Genomic DNA, 10,464 nt, shown 5'->3' with positions numbered 1-10,464 from the left:
TAATTCTTGTCATCCAGGTTTTGCAGTTGTGTGGCCCTTAGCTGGAGAGCTGCTAAGCAGCAAGTAGGCACACTCTGCCCAGCTCTGCCCAGGAGCTTTAACCTGGTGACCTGCTGCCATCCATGCCTGGCCTGGGGGAGGGGCCCAGAGGGTCCACCCCATGGTTTCCAGCCACTCACATCACCTGTCAACTTTGGTGGCCCTTCCACGGGCCACGTCACATTTTTCAGGAGATGCAGTGTAAGCCCCTGGTGGTCCCAGGACTTTGTGTGCACGTGAGCTTGCTTGACAGGACCCTTCTCCTCCCTGCCCTCACCTTTTGGCATTGTTCCGGCATTGCCTGGTTGGCAGGAGGGGACTTGAGAGCCTCTTTTGTAGGAGGGGAGCATACCTCTTTTTCCCCCTTTTCAAAGTAGACCAAGGGAGGGTGACATATGGAGGCTGGTGGAAGTGTTCCACCAGTGCCCTGAGTGAAGTCTTGTGAGCCATAGAGCAGGGGAGACTCTGTCTCAGGCCTGTAGCCTGTGGAGGTGGGAGATATGTGCCCTGCAACACCCTGCTGGTTGAGCTGTGGGGAAAAGAAAAAGAAAAACGTTTAAACTGGCAATCTGACTTTGGGGCCATCCCCCCCCCCGTGGGGTGTATATTAATTGGAAATGCGTGGAATTCGTGACTCCACGGCTGAGTCATGAGTTAGAGGGATGGGCAGAGTTGGCCCTAAGATTAACTGCTGTTTCCTCCACTTTGGACTGGGAGAGAGGTAGCCAAGAGGTTAAAAGGCATTTCCTTCTGGGTTTTTTTTTTCCAGGGTCCTGGAGAGTGCAGGACCGCTGGGGCCAGGGAGTGGCATAAAGAGGCATGGGAAGCCATGATGAGGCATGGCGGTTTGTCTATCCTTGTAATGGAGTAGTGCAGAGCTGTTGTGCTGCTGGGGACTGGGGTGGGGAAGCAGATGGGGCTCAGGGCCCACATGACTTCTTGGTGGGTGAGTTTCATTATAGGGCATCTAAAGAGGGCCCATAGTTTCCTAATCTGAGGGGGTTCTGTTTCCTCTGTGATCAGACATTTCCCATGGTAGAAAAGGAAAGAAAATGCTGGTCCCTGAAGACCATGCCTGCATCTTCACAGCTGTCACGGGATCCTGCAAGGGCCTACAGGGCAGCATGAGTGCAGGTTTAAGCGTTCAGTCAGCCAGCATAAGTGCTATTTACTGGTTGCTGTGTTAACCGGTTTTTATGTTTTAAGGAGAAATAGATAGCAGGTTTTGCCAGTGCCTGGGCAGGCCATTGAGCTTCAGGCAGAGGTTTAGATTCCTTTGTGGAATTTCCTCTACAGCTTCACCTGCATGCTGGTTTGTATGAGATGTGTCCCATTGAATACCGGATCAGCTGTTGGGTAGGTAGTAGAATGTCCTGGCTGTAGAAAACCAGAAGTCTCCCATAGCTGTCTTGCTGTCATTGCCCGAATGCTATGGGTCAGTCACATCCTCGGAAAGTATACACGTCTTTGGAAAGGCTGGCACTAAAAGTAGCTGTGACTGCTCTCTCAAGGGAAGGATGCACACAGTGGCTCAATAGTGGGGTGGGTTTGGGTTGCCTAAGTGAAGTACTGGGTGAAAGGGCATCCCCAGCTAAGCTGAATTAAGAAGAGTAATGCTTGGACCACGGCCCTTGGGGGAGGATGGCGGGGATCACAAGGAGACTTGCCCAAGAGGGCCTGTGATGTAACACGCTCGACTCTGCCTGTAGCCTCAGACTGGACTAGAAGCCCTGGAGGGTCAGAGAAGAGGTTCGAGAAATAGAGGGCCTGGGACGTCCAATTCAGACACTGTGGTCGAAGTAGGGGCTCATGGTTATCCAACATCTGCCCGCTGTGTACTGTTTAGGGCCAGACCGGACACCCGAGGCCTCTGAGATATAGCCAAGGGCATCCCACAACAGGAACACCAACTGGAGAAAAAAAAGACAGCAGACCCTTCAGGTATGCCATGCGCAACTGCTGGACCCCAGCGAACATTTGTGACCTATAGGTTTTCCTATGCCTCGAGGAGCACCGGAGCTCTGAGCATGCGTATAGGAGTGCCTCGTCTTTGAGCATGCATATTCTAGCGCCACAGTGGACCTCTCTCTGACACACATTCAGCTTTCTTTCCGTTGCAGCCCATCTGAGATAAATACATAAGGAGATGGCAAGACGGGCTGCGGCCTTGGCCCAATGAAAGGAAGCCAGGGCCATCCCTCAACAGGAAAGCAAGTGTGAGTGGACGAGGCATGCTGGGCCCCTTGATGCATGCACAGAGTGCTGGTAATCAGTGCACTTGTGCAAGTGGTATACCAGCCAATCAGAGAGCTTTATATCAGAAAGTGGGCCAGAGGAGGCCTGATCAATCTCTGAGCTGAAGAAGGCTGTCTTGCAGAGACAAGGGGCCTAGGTGGGAGAGAGGTTTTGTGGGGGACATTCCGTGGTGGGCCTCCAAGGGTGGTTTAGAGGCACCAGACTGTGGGCTCATGGACTGTGAAGGTCTAGGAAAGCCTGTGAGGTGACTTCGGGAGCTTTCTTTTATTTTACTCAGGGCTTTAAGAGACACCACAGCCAAGAATGAGAAGGGGTGGGAGAGCAAGGCAGCAGGACCATAGAGCGGTGGATGGTGCAGTTGGTGGGCCACAAGACAGAATGGGCACCTTTATATGTCTCTCACGGTTTTGGCGTTGTTTTTCGTTGTTCTTTGGTTTTGTGTGGGTTCTGTTGTTTTTGTTGTTTCTTTTTCCATTGTTTTCTTTTCTTTTGTTTTGTTTGTGTTCCGACTGGACACCTGGATCCTCCTGTGCCACTTCCATAAGCAGTATCTGGACAGGATAGTTAGTCTGTTTTGTTTTTGTTTTTGTTTTTCGAGACAGGGTTTCTCTGTGTAGTCCTGGCTGTCCTGGAACTCACTCTGTAGACCAGGCTGGCCTCGACCTCAAAAATCCGCCTGCCTCTGCCTCCCAAGTGCTGGGATTAAAGGAGTGTGCCACCACCGCCCGGCAGGATAGTTAGTCTGAAGGGGAAGGAGGAACCCTAGGCACTTTGCACAAGCACATGCGCAACAAAGGGGCCCAAGCTGGGAACAGATGACCGATGGGCAGGCCTCATACCTTTGGGAGTACCTGTAGGCAGCCTCAGGCATACCTGCATAGTAGTGTTCCTGCTAATCAGAGACCATTCCTGAGTGTGGGGCCTCTCAGATGAATGTATTGAAGTATGGCCTCCTGGGTGAGTGAGAGTCAGTCTTGAGCCTCTCTCTGATGGTGAGAAAGCACAGTCAGCCTGGGGCCTCAGGCCCTTTGAGGGAGCAATGTGGGATCTTGAGGCAGAATGGACCAGGTTTATCTGTGAGGAGACCTTTGGAAGACTTCCCACCTGGTATTAAAATAGACCAGTGAAGGCAATGAATGAGAGGGGTCCAGGAGGGTAGCAGGTTTGAAGAGAGCTGACTGTGACAGTGAAGTGGAGAAAAGGAAGTAGTGACCTTACACATGCGCTCTATGGATCCAATTAGGGTCCTCAGTGGACATCTGGGTCCTGCTTTTTGTGGCTATGGGCACTGCCTCCCTCAACACAAATGCCTCTCTGAAAGGGATGGGCCAAGACCAGTCCCGTTCACCAAAGGGACTCCATTCAATTCCCACAAATATTAGTTGAAGCCACTTAATTCTGGGTGTACATGTCTTCCCAGCTAGTCTGAGAGATGTGCACTGGGAGGTGGTACCTATGTAGGTATGACCAACCACTTCTCTGAGAAGAAGGAGGCTTCAAGAGGAGAAGAGCACCTTGGGTGGATGATTGGCTATTGGGGAACCCGGTTAAGAGGCTCTCCAGTTGGGACAGGGTTCAGAGAGGAGCCTTAGCTCATTCGGGAAGGCAGTGGGATCACAAGGAGGCAGATCCAAGGCACACTGGTAGGATCATACCAGGAGCTTCGCTTTCCAAATGAGAGCAGACAAGACCACAGAGAGCAAGGCTAGGGAGCTGTCATGGAGCTGTACAGATTGGGAGGGACAAATGGGACAGGATATGAGCTGTGAGAAATGGCCTCAGTGACTGAGTAGGACCTGAGTGAGTTGGAGTTCCCAACCAGATGCCAGCATTAGGGGTCTTGTATTATAGGGGGTGGGGGTGGGGGTGGGAAAGCAGCCCAGGGTACTGATCTTGAGAGATAGTGGGTCTGGGAGCTCCAAGTTTAGATAGAGAAATGGGGCAGGTCAGGACATTGGTGACATGCTCTTGCACTCATTTTGCTCCAGTACAAGTGCCAGGACATCCGGCTACATCCCCTGGAGTCCTGCTCCCTTTTCCCATTGCCTTCTTGCAATTCTTCCCAGCATCTCTACTTCCAGGCATCCTATCTAACCCAAGAAGATTCTAGCCATGTCAGGCAGGGAAACGAAGGCCACTGACAATGCTGGCAGGCATCCAAGGATGGATCCAAATCTCTCCTCAGATGACAGCCAGAACCCAGGTGCAATCACTGCAGGTAAAAAGCAGGAAACAACAACAACAACCCAAAACAACATCATAAAAAACACACAAACAAACCACAGGGGCTGCTAGAGGGCTGTTTCCACCCCCCAGGAGACATCTTAAAATCCCTTGGCAGGTAGAAGACTGAGTGGGTGTGGTGCATGGACATTTCTTTTCTTTTTTTTTTTTTACTGGATATTTTATTTACATTTCAGATGCCATCACCTTTCCCCATTTCCCCTCCATAGTTAATACCATCCCATGCCTCCTTCTCCTTTTTGCTTTTATACAATTTTTTAAATGTTAACCAAAGGCTTTGTAAGTTTGGTAATGCTCAATATCAATCAGAAGTGTAACCTAATATCCAATCTAGATATATCAACTATCTTTGACTGGCGGAGACACCTGAACATCTGCCTCCATGTCTGTCCCCCCTCTATTTCTCTCTCATCACCTAGCTCCTCCTCTCCTCCTCCTCCTCCTCCTCTCCTTACTCCTCCTCTTCCTCTCTGTACTCCTCCCACCTTAGCTCCTCCTACATATCACCCTTCCTGTTACAATAAAACTTTTCTCTCAAAATACAATTAGAGCATAACTATACCAATTTATGTCAGTAAGGTGCAAGATAGACTTAATACCTAGTCCATCATTTTGTTGACTAAGCAGAACCTCTGTCATCTCTCCTAAATAAAAGACTTAGTTCTGAACCTGGCTTTTTTTTCTCTTGGCTTTAGAGTGAATGTAAGCTGAAAACCATCCTCTCAAATCTTTTTTCTCAAAGTAAATAGCAAGGATTGACTATGAGACTATAAGTTTTCAACCCTGTCAGAAATCCAGAATGAGTGTTTTAAGTGAAATTATGGGAAGCACAAAACATAGCTTCTAAAACTAGAAAATTTATAGAGACCAGTGAACAACTGGGCAGTCCCTATACTACCGAACGTTGGAGCATCCCATCTTCAGCCTTCTCCCCAGGATCATCTGAATAGACTTAGTGATTATTAAGGGCTGATTACTCTGTCTAGGCAGATATAATCAGTCGACTATTCTACAAGTGTGTCCTTTTCTGGACAGTATTTTGTCTGTAGATGGAAAGAGGCAATTCTTGCCTTGTGACTGTCTCTGCACAACTGGAGTAACTCTAAGGATGCTCAATTTCTTCTTAGAATCTAAGACAGGAAGCTGTCAGGAGCAGACAGGTCTCTAATCAAAATGAACATCAATACAGACATGTTTGTAACATCAATTCTGTGGATTTCTGATGTTTTGAAAACCAACTATCCATGTAAGGCAATCTGGACTCTTGTCTGTTAACTCCTCTCAGCTATTTCTAAAGAAAATATAGAAAACACCCTAACAATAAACTCAAAGCCATGAATTTGCTATAGTCCCTTAACTCACAGTCTAACCATCTCAAATCAGTTAAAGAAGTTAAAGAAGGACTGGGTCTAAGCCTTGTATTCCTAAATGTGTTATACAGCCACAATGTCTATGATAGTAACAATATTCATCTCACTTTTATATTAATAAGAAGCTTGGCAGGTAGAAGACTGAGTGTGTGTGGTACATGGATATTTCTTAATTGAAATATTAGGAGGTTTCAGACGCTATTAAGTGTTGCTCAATCTTTTGTGTGGCTTTAGCTTCCCCCACCTGAAATTCCCACCCCACAAGAAACCTGTAAGGCTCATGACAGTTCTTTCCAGGCAATATGCAATATACTTCTCTGGGAACACATGGGTCACATGTGAAAGGGGTGTACATGTGCCTGCAACAGCTGCTCCAAGACTCACTCAAACCTAGTAAATTTCGTTTGTGTCTGTATTTCTGTGTGATATATTCTCTCTCACTCCCCTCTGTGTATGTGTATGTGTGTTCATTTGCCCTCGTGCATGCTTCTGTGTGCCCTCCCTCTCTCACCCTTCCTCACTGTGTGTATGTGTGTGCCTGTGCATGACTTCTTTAAAATTGTAAGTTACCTTTGGTGGCTATAGGCTCTAGAAATCCCATAGTGAATCTGTTTTCAATGGGAGATGATGGGAGCAGCACTCTTTTTCTCACAATTTTTTTCCCCTTTGTCTTTAATACAGCCAACAAAGAAGAAGTCCTTGATGCCTGTCGGGAGGAACATTATTTCCTCAGGAACAGAAAGGCAACAGGTTAGGTGATCACGTTTCATTTTTTTATCTACTCATAAAACACATTTAGAAAAGTCAGACTGGAACGATGGCTCAGTGAAAGAGTGCTCAATGTACAAACACAAGAATCTGAGGTCATATCCTCACCCCCACAGAAAAAGCCACACGTGGCCACTTAACACCTTTGAAGTCCAGAACGGAGGGCTGAGGTGTGGCAGAGAAGTTCTTTCTGGATGCCAGCCTCACAAAAATAAGCTGAGGTATAAGCAAACAAAGACACAAATGCAGTCGTGGGTAAGGTGTGTGAATCACAGGAATGTGCCAGGTGCATCGAGCTTAAAGGCGTGGACACATTCACCTTGTTGTCTACCGGATGTTCAGCGTGTTACAAAAGGAGAATCTCATGCTGCCAGCAAACTGCAAGTCCTCTCACAGAACTTGTCTGACAGGACTAAGGTGGAGATGGGTAGAGAAGAAACCCCCCCCACACACACACACACTTCTACCTCTGATGGCAGCACACGTGTACTCATGCAATTTCTCCTGCACACAGAGAAAGCTAGAAGAGTCAGTGTCCACTCTTGAACTGTCAACTGTATATAGGCTGTGTGGCACACTCCATTTCCTCTGCTAACACAACAAAGGTGGCCTTTTGTATACGTGGAAGTAAAGAGTTAATGTGCTTTCTTTGCAGGAAGAAAACACAAGATTTGTTCCAAGAATTCGAAGGTAAGTTCTAGGAGACATTTGGAATTTGAGAAAATTGTTTGAGCCAAAGAAGTGCGAGGCAAGGGGGTTGTCACTTGGCAGACAAGAGAAGTGTGTTTACTGCCTTGTTCTCAAACACTCTGTTTAAATAGTATTTATTAGCTCACCAGGCTTCTACTTCATGTTAATTGTCCATATGACAATCATGACACCTGCAGTGTGACTATTCTTACATACTCACTGTGAGATATTTAAAAATTGGATGAAATTATCTGTCTCCCAGTTTTTGATTCAGACAAGTGATGCATCTGTTTTTAATACCACATCTTACTTCACTCTTTTGTATTCTCGTCCAGGTTCTTCTTTATTTGGGGGGTGGGGATGTGCTCTGAGAAGGCTAGTCCTTAAAAAGCTGCCCACAATCTATCATGCAAAAAGACAGCCCATGAAGTGGAAAGCTGATTGTCAGTACTGTTAGCCTGTGACTATAGTATGACCAGTTGAGTCCTCTTTAAATTGCTGTCAGAGGTTAGTCACATGAACTGTTGAACAAAACTTAAAAACTGACAACCAGCTGGGAAGTCTTTGAGATTTTTCTGATGGAGAGCTACATCTAGAAATTATTCAGGACTCAGCATAGGGATGTAGTTGGATGGAGGCCACTTCCCTCATATGTTCAGGCCTCTGGGATCCATACCCAGTATTGAAAACAGACTTTTTCAAGTGTCAGTTTCTCCTTTAAATTATTCAGGATGTCTACCTTATCAAATTTTTCAAATAGCCTCAATGGCTACAATAATTACCCTATGTATTTTTCACCTTGCTATGCAGTGATCTCTGAGCCTCTGGAGATTTTTGTAAATGGACCACATCTGTGTTTTCCATCAAGCAGCCCAACAGTCCCTCCTAATGTGTCCTTGAACTGGAGCATACTTGGTACTTTGATTACATTTATACTTTATAAGTGACGTCTAGTAAAGAAGTCACACAGTGACTTGATGCCCTTTTTGTAAGTTTTGTTAAGTCACTTCCGTTATGTTTTGCATGTAATATCTAGACACTATTCAATTTCACATTAAGGTCAGAGCCACTGAAACACTTGACTGAAAGAAAGAGGCAAATAACCTTTACATGGAGAGATCATTTCCATCTATTGATAACAAGTGTCTTTCCAGTACCGTTGAGGGACTTTTGCAGTAAGGCTTACAGGATTATGTTCAGTTACAGTGCCAATTAAGAATGTTCTTCAGGAAAACAGAGATTCTCAAGCATCATGACCTCATCTTTGCATGCTATGGAGGTCGAAGTTAAGGATGTTCTAAAAACCCAGTGTGAACAAAGGTAGGATTGTTGCTTCTTGTCACTTTGATCCCAGAGCTGTTGACAGTTGGTGTGTGAGCACGATGAATGGGGAATAGCCAGTGGCCCCACTGGCTGGATCCTTTGATGGCAAGTGTATTTGCCTTGGTTTTTCTGTAGAACAGACCTTGTTTCGTCTTTTAGCCTCTCATTGTAACTGAACACAACTGTGTTTCCTGAGGATGAATTAAGATGTTTTGACACAGGGCAGTTGAATCACTGTAACAGTAAGAAAGGTGTGTGCATTGGGTGAAAGTGCTAGGTGCATTGAGCTTGAAATCCTCACAACATTCATCCTGCAGTCCAGTATCTGTTCAGTGTGAAATGAGATGAAAATCTCTAGCCTCCAGTGGTGTATAGATTTCAGGAGCAGTGTTTACCATACAGGGGTACCAAAATCCTCACTGTCCAGTGAGGAAAAGTGGGTAGGCGTCCACAGAATTCTCTGATTGTCATGGCTGTGCATCCTCCTTGGACATATCTGCATAAAGAAAATAACGCAGAAGTTGTGCTCATCAGAGAGATGAATACTAGTGGAATGTTAGTAAAACAAAGGTGCTTCTTACCTGGTTTTCTAGCACTGAGAGCTGCAAAGTGACTCCTGTCTCTTGGGCAAGGCAGAACACATACTGTTAATGTGATAGGAAAGAATACACTTCATTTTCCATGTCCCTGTCAGAATATTTTAGATGCCGTTTCCCAGTCCTTTTCACTTTCAAAATGGCTAGGCCTCTAGGAACTTATTCTAGAGCCAGAAAACTCCTGCTGACTTACTGCTTTTGCCCCAGGCCACATGACTGGGCAGCTTCTGATTGGCTACCTCGAGCCATCTATCTCATCAGACTCCTTTTTAACAACCTTGAAAGATATGTGGTGGTGACACACAACTTTAATCCCAGCATTCCATAAACAGGGGCAGGCAGATATCTGGATTTGCGGTCAGCCTGGTCTATAGAGTTCCTAAAGAAGACTTCTATGTTTGTTTCATTATTTCTGTCTATGACTTTAGTAATTGTGTTATATTAAGAAAGTCCGTTTTCAAACTGTCAGACAGTATGTATAAACTAGCTTTCCTTCCTTCCTTCCTTCCTTCCTTCCTTCCTTTCCTTCTAAGTGTTGATTTTGCTATTTTGCTTAAGCAGTCTTAGAAATGTCATCTTTCTTCTGGTTTAGCCTCCCAAGTGTTCTAACAACAGATGTGTGTAACCATGTCTATTCAACCCATTTTAAAATACTGTCATGTAACCTGACTATAAAAGGACTGAACTTCATATTATTAATTACCCAAAATTTTAAAAGGTTACCCTAACCCACTGCACTTGTGAACAAGGGTTCATGTTCTATCCTATGGGACAAGAGGCCATGGATGGAGATACATTTGGTGAATACAATCACAGGCATGGCCTTGGCATCCAGTAGACATGGTGCTTCTGTACCCCCTAAAGTGCTCAGAGAGAATTATCCAGTCACCATGAGAACTGTAAAGTGGTTAATCATTTCTCATCACTGGCCATGCAGACTTTGCCATTTCAGGGTCTGCACATTAGACAACACCGGAAAAATTAAAGATGAACAGAAAGAGAAAGAGGAAAAGAAAGAGAAAGAGGAAAAAAGAGAAAGAAAAGTCAGTGGATAACATATTTTTTAGAGGAATGGAGATTGAACCCAGACCCTTTTGAACACTATGTTCTCTGCCTTACTGAGGTACAAACGCTCACACAAGGAGCTCTGGTGAATTACAGGAAATAATTACACTTAA

The sequence above is a fragment of the Arvicanthis niloticus genome, chromosome X, assembly GCF_011762505.2.
Source record: "Arvicanthis niloticus isolate mArvNil1 chromosome X, mArvNil1.pat.X, whole genome shotgun sequence".
NCBI lineage: Eukaryota > Metazoa > Chordata > Mammalia > Rodentia > Muridae > Arvicanthis > Arvicanthis niloticus.
This window is presented reverse-complemented; position numbering follows the sequence as displayed.